General features: G+C 41.5%; 1 protein-coding gene and 1 long non-coding RNA gene across 2 annotated transcripts in view; both read left to right on the top strand.

Annotated features, from left to right (window-relative positions):
* Window positions 1–12452, top strand: part of NAGLU (N-acetyl-alpha-glucosaminidase) — a 361395-nt gene that overhangs the window by 165514 nt on the left and 183429 nt on the right. The gene's annotated exons all lie outside the window — the stretch shown is intronic.
* On the top strand, window positions 7316–10957 carry LOC141114536 (uncharacterized). The gene is made up of 3 exons (XR_012236923.1): window positions 7316–9216; window positions 9349–9493; window positions 9655–10957. It is a non-coding gene; the product is annotated as an uncharacterized lncRNA (long non-coding RNA).

Here is a 12452-nt window from a genome sequence, read left to right as displayed (position 1 = left end):
TACCAGGTCTGTGAACATAGAGTAAAAAGGAGAGGGGGGGGACCCAAATTGTGAAGTATGTAATCACAGATATTTGAGTTTGCAGGTTTAAAAGTACACGCATAATGAAACGGGTAAAAAATTAGATGGAAATGAGCAGCGAGCTCGTGGCCTGACGTCGCTTCCGGTGCCCGTGTAAGCCAATCCAATCCGCTTCTCCTGGCCACTACCACACAAGAGGAACATCGGATGCGAGCCATTGGAGGATTTACTGACCCACCACCATTTGTTACAACACACTGTTACCGTACAGTGGTAAGGTAAGGTGGCCACTGCATACCTGAGGTGTTTATACACTGAAGAGGATTCACATCACCTATGCACTGAAAGACTTATTTTCATTGATTGTCACTTAGAGCACAGCACTTCACTGCAACTTTTTATTTTTTTATTTTTTTCTATTCATGTGCACTGTTGGACTCACTGTTGGACTTACCCCTTTTTTATTCTATGCAGTTTGAAGGTTATGCGACTTATGTAGCAATTTTTTTTTTTTTTTTTTTCCTTTCAATAATTTTATTAGTTTTGTAGGTACATAAGCATAATACATTCCATACAAGAAAATTTGGGGGAAAACGTTTAGTATACAAGATGTAAAGTAACATCACAACATGGCCAGCAAGGGCCAAGAAACATTAAGATAATATGAAGCATGTCTCAAGAACCTGAATGGGTTATACAATCGAAAAAAAATAAAGGAGATTTAGATCAGCAAACCAAGTCCATCCTTTCAAGAGTCTAGAGCGGTATTATACACTTGTTGATGGGTAAAGGAGCATCTGGTCATATTATCGATAAGCTAATGGAGAGACGAACAGGAGGAAGCACCCCCACACACCCCTAAAGGGATCAAGCTGTGGGTGAGGGGTCACCCTCCTCCCCGGCTCACCAGGTATCAGACCAAAGCCACCTCTAAGAAGCTGCTATGTTAACAATTATAAATGGATATAAAAATTCAGGTTTGGCTAGATCATAGAACATTCGCTATGAATCAGTGAGAAGAGAGGTTTGAAAACAGAGGATAGAAGAGTAGGAGAAAAGAAGAGAGAAGGGAAAAATTGTGAAAAGGGAAGTTCCAGAAGGGTCACTCAACGCTCCATCTAGCAGGGGAGATAGCACCTGGGTAAAGGAGGACATTGCAGTAATTGGCCCAGGGTTCCCAGGTGAGTTCAAATGACCTGGTTTTATCTTGTATGATGCTGACTATTTTCTCTTGTGCCATGATGCAGGATATTTTATGCTTCACCGCTGTGAGAGGAACGGTAGTTTTTTTCCAACGGGCAGCTATTGTAATTTTGGTGCCCAAAAGGATGAAAAAAAAATCAGTTTTTGCGTAAATTTATCAACCCTGCTCACTTTAATGTTGAGGAGTGCTATGTCCGGTGTCTGGGGGACCTTAACGAATGTTACTTTGCGTATCAGAGAGAATACTTTGTTCCACAGACTCCTTATACGAGAACAAGACCACCAAATGTGGTACATTGTTCCAATATGATTACAGTTTCGGAAGCACAGCGGGGAGGCATCCGGGTAAATCTTTGCAAGAAGGGAGGGAACTCTGTACCATCGTGTTATTATCTTAAGGCTGGCTTCAACTAGAGAAATATTCAGTATACCTTTAAACGAGCGTTGAAAGCAGGAAAACCACTTGTCTTGATCCCCACTTGAGGCAAAAGAGGAATAAATGATTGAGATCCCGCCCCTCCGATCCGTGGCGTCCGAACACCATGATTCATAGCTTGTGACCCGAGGAGGATCTGGTAAATTAGGCCAAATGGAATGGAGGAAGTGTAATAATTGTGTGTATCTGTAGCGCTCAGAGGGAGGCATCTCAAGTTTACTTGTGCAGTATGCTATAGATATGGGGCCTGTAGATGTGAAATAATTTCCAATTCTAAGTAGTCCTTTATTAAGCCACCAGCTAAATGCTAAGATGTTCATTCCCGGTGGAATGTCAGGATTATGGAAGATGTGTGTTAGTGGTCGAAGAGTGGAGATCAGGAATGGGTTTTTATGTAATTGGTCGCACAGAGCTAGGGAGTGGGAAAGGGTGGGAGATAATATGGGGGGTCTAAGCTTAGCAGGAGACCATAGTAAGAAGTCAATGGTATGGAGAGGGACTGCTTGGCGTTCCATTGAGACCCAATCAGGTTTGGGGCCCCCGAGAGTATACAGTGGAGATCTGGGCCAGCTGAGCGGCTTGGTAGTACCACCAAATGTTAGGTAAGGCTAAACCCCCTTGTGATTAAAGTCTAAATAGGATGTGCTTCGAACATCATCTTCCCTTGGATCCCCAAATACATTGTAGAATTTTGGATTGTAAAGCCTGTAATTGTGATTTTCGGATTGGGATAGGTAAGGACCTGAAAAAATAGAGTAGTCGAGGGAGGAGGGTCATTTTGATTGCATTAATACGACCTAGCCAGGATAAATTATGCTTAGCCCAGTTGGTAAGGTCTAAAGACATTTTATGAAAGATGGGCGGATAGTTGGAGGAGTATAAGGAATCAATACGGAAGGAGAGATTAACCCCTAAATAAGGAATGGACGTTGAGCTCAATGAGAAAGGGAAATGGTTTTGTAGGTTACCTAGTAGGTTAGGGGGAACTGTGATGTTTAGCGCTAGTGATTTGGAGACATTTACGCGAAGGCCTGAGATTTCACCGAATTTGTCAAGCAGGGAGAGAATGTTGGGGGTTGAGATCAGGGGAGATGTTACAAATAAGAGCAAGTCATCAGCAAATAGAGCGCACTTGAGTTCTTGTTTACCGCACAACACCCCCTATAATGTCCAGATGGGATCTGATCGCAATGGCCAAGGTCTCGATTGCTATAGCGAAAAGAAAGGGGGAAAGTGGGCAACCTTGCCTAGTGCCTTTTTCTATAGTGAGAGGTTCAGAGTAGCAGCCCTGGAGTCTAACCTGCGCAGATGGGGTAGAGTACAAGGCTTGTAGGATACCTAGAAAGTGTGGACCAAAGCCCCATCTCTCCAACACACTGAATAAGTATGGCCATGTTACTGTATCAAAAGCTTTTTGGAGGTCTATCGAAAGCAAGAATCCTTCCTGCCGGGAGCCTCCATCCCAATGAGAGTTAAGGATGGATATAAAGGGCAATGCAGAAATTGGCAGTGTTGAATTATAGTTAAAAAGAAGTTTATTGATACAAAAACGAATAGGATATACATGAACATACACATTGATCTAGTTAAGAATAATTATAAAAACATCAGATATATGGAAACATATGATGCATCCTACTGCTAGTTACAAGTACCACCCCCGATAGGTGTGATGGCGTCCTGATAGCAGATTTCCAACGCGTTTCAACTTATTGTAAGGATAAAGTCTTCCTCAGGGAGGGACTGCATCACATTCTAAAATTTTAAGTAACAGCATGATTATTGGTATATACTTAAATATTTGTTTGTTACCTATATCTACAGAAATCGCATTACAACAGAAAAGTATTATATGCGACTTACATTCCACAACTGGCTTTGTTACAGAGAGGTACTCCAGGACCAGAGCTCCCTGCCACTTGGAACAATACACCTGACACAATCAATTTAAGTTGTTTAATTATCACGACTGCCAAATACTGGTTTCTTCACAATATACCAGGCCATCCCGTAGAGGATATTTGAGCAGCATTGACAATCACGTTAGGACCCCTGCCAGCACTGGGAAAGCGATTTTTCACAGTTAAATGCAAATAATGTGATGCAGTCCCTCCCTGAGGAAGACTTTATCCTTACAATAAGTTGAAACGCGTTGGAAATCTGCTATCAGGACGCCATCACACCTATCGGGGGTGGTACTTGTAACTAGCAGTAGGATGCATCATATGTTTCCATATATCTGATGTTTTTATAATTATTCTTAACTAGATCAATGTGTATGTTCATGTATATCCTATTCGTTTTTGTATCAATAAACTTCTTTTTAACTATAATTCAACACTGCCAATTTCTGCATTGCCCTTAAAATCCCATTTTGAGGTACACATCTAGTTCTAAAAATTACAAGGGATGCTGGCAATGACACGGCCAACCCTCTGAGTCATACATTTATGTAAACAATTTATTAGGGTGGAAAATACACCCACACCTCATCTATCGTTGACTCAGACAGTTGGTTGTGGACTCTCCTTGAACCAAAAATAAATATTTAATCTAATTAATACGAGGCTCCACCCATCCTATTATATAATAAGGGATTTTCCTGTTTTAGGAGTGGAGCAGCCCAACTCAGTCATTGGAGAACCCCCGATGACCATTTATCTTTCTTTTTCTTTTTTCTGCTTTTGGGTTGAGTGTATTTCCACTAGGCAGTAACGACATACAATGGGGGACCTATTGGGGGGAGAATGGGAGGAACTTATGGCTAATATCCAAAAAGACTATCAAGACAAAGAACAGGTCACCTCAGACCTATCTTCACTTTTTTCATGCTTAACCAAAATACTAGAGAAAAAATCTGCCCTACACTGGCATATAGAATCTTTAGGACGCTACATCAGGGAGGGCATAAACCCTATAGGTCTACGAATACAAATATTCCCCACCCTGGATAACATTACCAAAGAACTGAAAACAAATTGGGAAAACAAAACTAAATGAATGTTCCAAACACCTCATGCTATTGCTGCAAAACGAATACCAGCAGCAATTGAGAGGTATGGACATGGAAATCCAAACACTTTATACCCGACTTTCCGCCCTCAAAAAACACGAACAATACACAGTATATGAGAAAAAACTGAAGGAACACCTAGAAACCTTCAGCAAAAATATTCTCATAAAAAAGGAGAAAAAATACTGGAGGGATAAAAACGCTTTTGGCGAAGGCAGGGCATATAAGTGGAATACCAATTCACAGATAAGAAAAAGTTCCAGATTTCCCAAACAGAATAATATAAACCAGACCAATGACTATCTTTCGGATACACCTTCCAATAACTCCTCCTCCTCAGCCTCATCCCAGGCGGGCAAATTTCGAGGCAAAAGAAAGGGTCCCTTTCCCAAACAAACAGATATGGAGGGAGAGATTCAACAAACACACAAGAGAAGAACCACAGACGTCCAGTCAAATGAAAGCACACGAGGTGGAAGAGAAGGGGGCATGGGTAGAACTAGGGGGACAATACCGGGCAACCCAAAAGGCTCATCCTCTCAGAATACCGGAAAAAGTTACAAAGAACAGGGTGCGATTCCGAAAACTCAGCAGACCCATATAGACACTTTTTTAGACAAGAGCAACATACAATCCCAACCTCCTCCAACCCCACCAACACAACTTTCAATGATATCCATGACAGCTCCACCGGTGAAGGAAAACTAAATGTCATAAATCTCTCATCTCACAAACTCACAACAATAGAACAGGAAGTTTTGTCTCTAGGTCTCTCCTTTTGTCCGAATCGGAGTTTAGACAGCTTTGAAACCATCAAAGATATAAATCTGTTCGCCAGAAAACTTCTACTCAAAAGCTTATATGCGACTAAAAAAACCACGGCTACACCTGAAGTGGAACCTAATCTCAAAGCAGCAGACTTTAGAGCTCTCAGAGATCTTAATCTATTACTGCAAGAAAGTGGCCCAATAGAGGATTTTTGTGAGAGGGATCTTGACAGTGAAAGCAGTGAAGAAGAATTTGAGGAATCCAGCAGAGTCCAAACCACCAAAAAATACAAAAGGAAATCACACAGATTTCCACCACTGAATCAGAATCCAGCCATAGCTCTATTTGTAGGACAGATCACTAAAGAAATCAACAAGATGGAAAAATACAACAAAAAAAGCAACCTAAATCGGGAACAACAAAAGGCATTAAACTCCCTTAAAAACAACACAGAAATTACAATCAAAGCATCGGACAAGGGAGGGAACATCGTCCTTATGGACAATGCCAAATACGAAAAAATGTGTTTTAACATATTGAATGATACCAAATGCTATAAAAAGATTTCTCCCTCCACAGTAGACAAATTCAACCAGGAATTCTTCTCCCTGGTGGATGAATCTGTCAATGAAGGGGTAATAGATAAAGACACGTGGGATTTTATACGCACTAGACATCCACGTCAACCCACTTTTTATGCACTACCCAAAGTGCATAAAAAACTAAATGACCCACCAGGGAGACCTATCATTTCCGGGAATGGTTCCATCACAGAGGGGATCAGCCAAATAATAGATCAATACCTGAGACCCCATGTAATGGAACTTCCATCGTATACAAGGGATACCATACATCTATTGCAAATCCTCGATGGAATATCCATTCCCAGTTCAGCTCTACTTGTTACAGTGGATGTGGAATCGCTGTATAATAGTATCCCACACCACTTAGGCATAGCTGCAATTGAACGTGTCCTACAACAAAGAGCAACAACAGACTGGAAATTCAATGCATTCATTCTAACTATGCTGGACTACATCCTCAACACAACACCTTCCTTTTCAAGGGCTCCCACTACCTCCAGGTGCAGGGAGTGGCTATGGGGACGTGCTGCGCACCCTCCTATGCCAACCTGTACCTGGGGGAGTGGGAGAGGGAGTTCCTACAGGGGGAGGCAGCATCTGTGTACACTCGCCACATATGTATGTGGCAGAGGTACATAGACGATCTCTTCATCATCTGGGACGGCCCCCCTGAATTATTGAGGGACTGTCTAAAGCTGATGAACAACAATGCTTTTAACCTGTTTTTCACTATGACCTCGGATACCCATGAAGTAAATTTCCTGGACATTACCATCTTTAAAAACTCTGAGGGCGGACTATCAAGTAAACTTTACAGAAAGGAGACTGCTGGCAACACCCTGTTGCATGCAAACAGCTTTCACCCGGAACCTCTGAAAAGATCCATTCCCTATAGCCAGTTTCTCCGCCTTAAAAGAAACTGCAGTAACAACGAAGACTTTCAACACGAAGCGGACAAACTTACCATTAGGCTCATGAACAGAGGCTACTCCAAATCCTCTTTAAAAAAAGCGTTCAACCGAGTTAAGCAAACCAATAGAAGGGATTTAATCTTCTCAAAGAAACCAACCAAAGAAGACAACACTACAAGGATTATTGTGAGATTTTCTAATGAGCATTTTAAAATTAATAAAATTATCTCCAGATATTGGTCCATCCTTACAGATGATCCAATCCTGAAAGGACTAATTGGTCCTAAACCCCAAATCACCTATAGAAAACCTGGCTCAATAGGAAATGCACTCATCCAAAGTGAATACAAGGGCACGGCAAGAAAGGATCCCTGTAAAACATGGGGTACATACCCATGTGGTTCCTGTGCCCAATGTCCAGTCATCGGTAGGAGGACCACACTGGCACTGCCTAATGGGGAAAGTTTTTCCCTGCGTCATTTTGCCAATTGCAAGACGCAGGGTGTGGTATACCTCATGCAGTGCCAGTGTGGTGCCTTCTACGTGGGCAAAACAAGACAGGAATTTAGAAAACGTGTCGACAAACATATGCAAAGTATGCAAATCGGCAACTTGTATCTGCCTTTGGGAAGGCATGTTGCCAGATATCACAATTACCGATTACCCTCGGTGAACTTCACAGTCCTTGATAGGATTCATTTGCCACTCAGGGGGGGAGACTGGAACAAGGTCCTCCTCCAGCGTGAAATGCGCTGGATAAGGTACCTTAGGGGCACTACCCCCCCAGGCCTAAATGAAACCGAAAGTTTCAGACCCTTCTTGGAGGGCTTCAGCTCGGGGAAAACGGATTAACGTAATTTTTATCTCACCTTCTTTGTTCTCTTGCACCTCTGCTTTTCTAGAACTGGAGTTCTATTCCAGTACCCCTTGCGGAGAAACAGAGGGCTCCCTCCACAACACCATAGGCCCATTATCTCCCCATTGATGATCATATGTCTTAAACTGCTAAGACTCTACACCCTACCCAGTCAGAAACTATATAGGAGAGTTTTTCTAACTAAACTTATTTACTGTAATTACTGTAATCTCTTTTGTGTAACTATTTTTTATACAGTATTATGTTAATTGCTGTTATTTCTGCAGATGCATTTTTTTCATGCGACTGTGCCATATGAATCCGCCTCTCAGTGCTGAAACAAAGGGCCAATGATACCGTTGCCATTCTGCCCACTATCCCTACCCGGCACAGGGGGGGGCCATGACGCAACATCATGGCCCGAATACCCCGAAGGCGTCAGATCTTATTTTGATGCCCCGGGATTTCCTACTGTGTCGGTGGTTATAAGCCCTAATTTTGATGTTCTGCCATTTGCTCAATGACAGCACAATCATCATAAAGAGGTTTGGGCATATTTAAGAATAAAAATCTCCCTTCACATTCTCTTATTATATATATTTCATATTTCATCAGTACTATCCCCATTTCAAACAATTCTTTGCAATTCTTTTATACAATTTTTCTTCCTTCCTTTTTCCATCTCTAATGAGGGAGTATAGACCTGCTACTTTTTGTCATACTTGTCACTGTATATCTTGGTGACATCTATGACATCAGCATAGAACAGTACCCCATACACCGCTGTGCATAGTCTGATACTTTTTTTTTTTTTTTTTTTTTCCAGACAGCGGGGCTACTATGCCCCGATGCCCGGTTTAACATGGATAAGACTGCTCAATAGCGCTGTGGAGTCACACGGCGCCCCTCCCTCTTTTAGGAACTGACGTCGGGGCCATGTGACCCCAACGTCATATGCACATTGCCCCGGCAACCAGACGCACCTCTCTCCCCGCCTCACCCCGAGCCCATACTACATGGGCTACGTGTAAGCAATAGGCTTCACGTCACGGGGAGGAGAAAAGGAATTTTTTTTTTTTTTTTTTTTTTTTTTTTTTTGAGGAGGTCCAAGCGTCTGCTACCTAGACAACAGGGAAGCTTCTGGACGCTTCCCCTCAATACATTGTACAAAGTACAAAGGTGCTTCCTCTAAACAGTGACAGCAGCCAATTGAAGTCGCACCACCTCCACTGCACCACCAATGAATGTGAGACTCTACCTAGAATAGGGCTACGCCCATCACTTAGCCACGCCCACACCCCATATATTAGGACGCCAGGGATGGCCACAGGCAGCATTCCACAACTGGCTTTGTTACAGAGAGGTACTCCAGGACCAGAGCTCCCTGCCACTTGGAACAATACACCTGACACAATCAATTTAAGGTATTTGATCTCTTTTACTCTATGATGGCCCTGGGGAACCTTATTTCCCCTACGAATCACCATTATTTCCATTCTTTGATCTTTTTGATGTTCAATTTCTTAGCATTTCCCTTATACCTTCATGTTTTTCAGTTGTTTAATTATCACGACTGCCAAATACTGGTTTCTTCACAATATACCAGGCCATCCCGTAGAGGATATTTGAGCAGCATTGACAATCACGTGTTAGGACCCCTGCCAGCACTGGGAAAGCGATTTTTCACAGTTAAATGCAAATGTAAGTCGCATATAATACTTTTCTGTTGTAATGCGATTTCTGTAGTCGCAAATGTAAGTCGCATATAATACTTTTCTGTTGTAATGCGATTTCTGTAGATATAGGTAACAAACAAATATTTAAGTATATACCAATAATCATGCTGTTACTTAAAATTTTAGAATGTGATGCAGTCCCTCCCTGAGGAAGACTTTATCCTTACAATAAGTTGAAACGCGTTGGAAATCTGCTATCAGGACGCCATCACACCTATCGGGGGTGGTACTTGTAACTAGCAGTAGGATGCATCATATGTTTCCATATATCTGATGTTTTTATAATTATTCTTAACTAGATCAATGTGTATGTTCATGTATATCCTATTCGTTTTTGTATCAATAAACTTCTTTTTAACTATAATTCAACACTGCCAATTTCTGCATTGCCCTTAAAATCCCATTTTGAGGTACACATCTAGTTCTAAAAATTACAAGGGATGCTGGCAATGACACGGCCAACCCTCTGAGTCATACATTTATGTAAAGGATGGATATAATGTCCACTGCTCTCCTTATCTGGTCAGGTCCCTGTCTCCCCGGGATAAAGCCCACCTGGTCCTTATGAATGTACAGATCTATGCAGGAAGCTAGCCTATTAGACAAAATTTTGGTTAAGATTTTTAGATCGTGGGGCGTGACCGGATGCACAGGTGTGTGCTGAGTAGCGGTATGGTGTGAGAAGGCGAACGCTGTGAGCACCTCTCCCTCATCTACCAATCGCTCCCTTTACGAGCCAGATGCCTAAAGATGCCTAAAGGGCGATACAAGCCTACCTGCCGCGGTGGAGATTGAGCTGAGCTGTGTTGTGCGGGGGGCGGAGTGAGGAGTGTTGAGCCAGCGGACGGAGTTTGCTCTCCCTTGCTTTTTTTTTTTCCCCCTGGATCTATCCGTTCCGCTCGGTGCATTCTTACACACCCACTCTCCCTCTTGGTCAGCTGAGAGAGCGGAGAGAGCCGTGGAGTGGTCGGGGGAGCATCTGGGAGTGACGACACACAACACACGCCGCCGAGAGATACCTGGGAAGTGACAGGAGAGAGACAAGTACAGGCTTCTGGCTGCTGACTGTGTCCTCCACTCATCCACTTACTACTGGGCAGAGAGCTGCAGTTAATCCAGGACTATCCAGGAAGGATAAGTATCGGGTTGCTTTGTAGTTTGGGATATACATTGCTGGAATTGAGATACATACTGCTAAGTAGATCCTCTTTTTTTTTTTTTTCTTTGCAGAATGTTACCACTGGGCTTTTAAACACAGGCTCTTAGGTTGAAGGTTCATTGTTCAAGCTGCCCACTTATTTCCTTGTCAAAAGAAGTTTATTGAGTATACAATGTTATAAAGATACATAAAGATACATAAAGTAAGTTTACAAGGATCTATAAAGTAAGCTCATTGTTTTACAGTAGGGTTTATATAGGTAAATATCATGAAATTTCAAATATTAAACATTGGGTTCACGTAAACCTAAATTAAAGATATATATCATTTCCTTAGTTACTTTTGTAGGTATTTAAATGATTTATACCTACTATACATATTGTTTACAAGTAGAGTGTATATAGGTCAAATAAATTCTGATAATGAGCTTTAATCGTAAGGTGGAGAAAAGGAAAGAGAAAGAAGAAAAAGGGTTGAAAGGTAGAGGTATGGTCCACAAGGTTGTCCCGCTCGTCAGTTTATTATTCTTTTTAGTTCTCTTTGAAGCCTTAGAATGGGTGTCTCTGTAAGTCATTTAATCTGTTACCATGGCAACAGGACAGAGTCATTGAAATTTGACAGGAACTGTTGTTTTATCCAAGGATGCCAAAGTTTTTCAAATTTTGGAATTTGATTTTGATCGATGGCTACCATCTTAGCATGGGACATTGTATTATTCATTCTGTGAATTGTTTCTGCTAGTACCAATGTAGGAGATTTCCATGCCTTGGCCACTGTTTGTTTTGCAGCCGTTATTAGTTGGATCATAAGTTTGAATTGAGAGAGTGTTAACCATTCCGGTTTTAGATTAAGTAAAGTTAAATATGGATCTGGTTGTATTATTTTTTTAAATATTTTAGATGCAATCACGAAGACTTCCTTCCAGAAGGTTTGGATTACTGGGCACGTCCACCATATGTGTAAATATGTGCCTATTTCTGGGCATCCTCGAAAACAAAGAGTTGAGGTATTAGGTGAATATTTTGCCACTCTAGCGGGTACAAGGTACCAGCGAGTTAGGACTTTATAATTTGTCTCCAGTGAAAAGATGTTGGGTGAAGATGACTTAGATGTGAGCCATATATTAGACCAGTCCGTGTCTTCTAAAGTTCGTCCCAGGTCCTCCTCCCACCTCTGAACGTAAGAGGGTCTATTAAGATTTGCTACTCCATATAATTGATTATAAAGTGATGAAATTGTACCTTTAGCAAATGGATCTTTTGTACAGATTGATTCAAAAATGGATAATTGGGATAATGGTGTATCCCCCTTTAGGAATGGTGTATAGAAATTTTTGATTTGGAGATATCTAAATATCTCAGAGTTTGGTAGATCATATTTTTCTCTAAGCGATGGGAATGAAAGGAATGATTTAGATGCTATGAAGTCATTTAGTGTCTGAATGCCTGATGTTGTCCAAGCTTTAAAAGAATTTGGGTAGATCCATGCCGGATAAAAGGCCGGATTTCTGATAAAAGAAAGGAGAGGATTGTGTGGAGATTGTAACTGATATTTGGTTTTTAATTTATCCCAGAGAGATAAGAAGTGTTTAGTTATGGGATTATGAATTTTAAAGCGGTCTTTAGGATCAAGCCATAATAAATTTGATATTAATAGAGGGTCATTTTCTGAAGCCTCTATAAATACCCATAATGGGATTTCCTGTTTTGCATGGTATTTGGACAGACTGGCCAAATGTGCTGCTCTGTAGTAGTTAGTAAAATTA

This window comes from Aquarana catesbeiana, linkage group LG12, assembly GCF_042186555.1.
Source record: "Aquarana catesbeiana isolate 2022-GZ linkage group LG12, ASM4218655v1, whole genome shotgun sequence".
Classification (NCBI taxonomy): Eukaryota; Metazoa; Chordata; class Amphibia; order Anura; family Ranidae; genus Aquarana; species Aquarana catesbeiana.
This window is presented reverse-complemented; position numbering and strand designations above follow the sequence as displayed.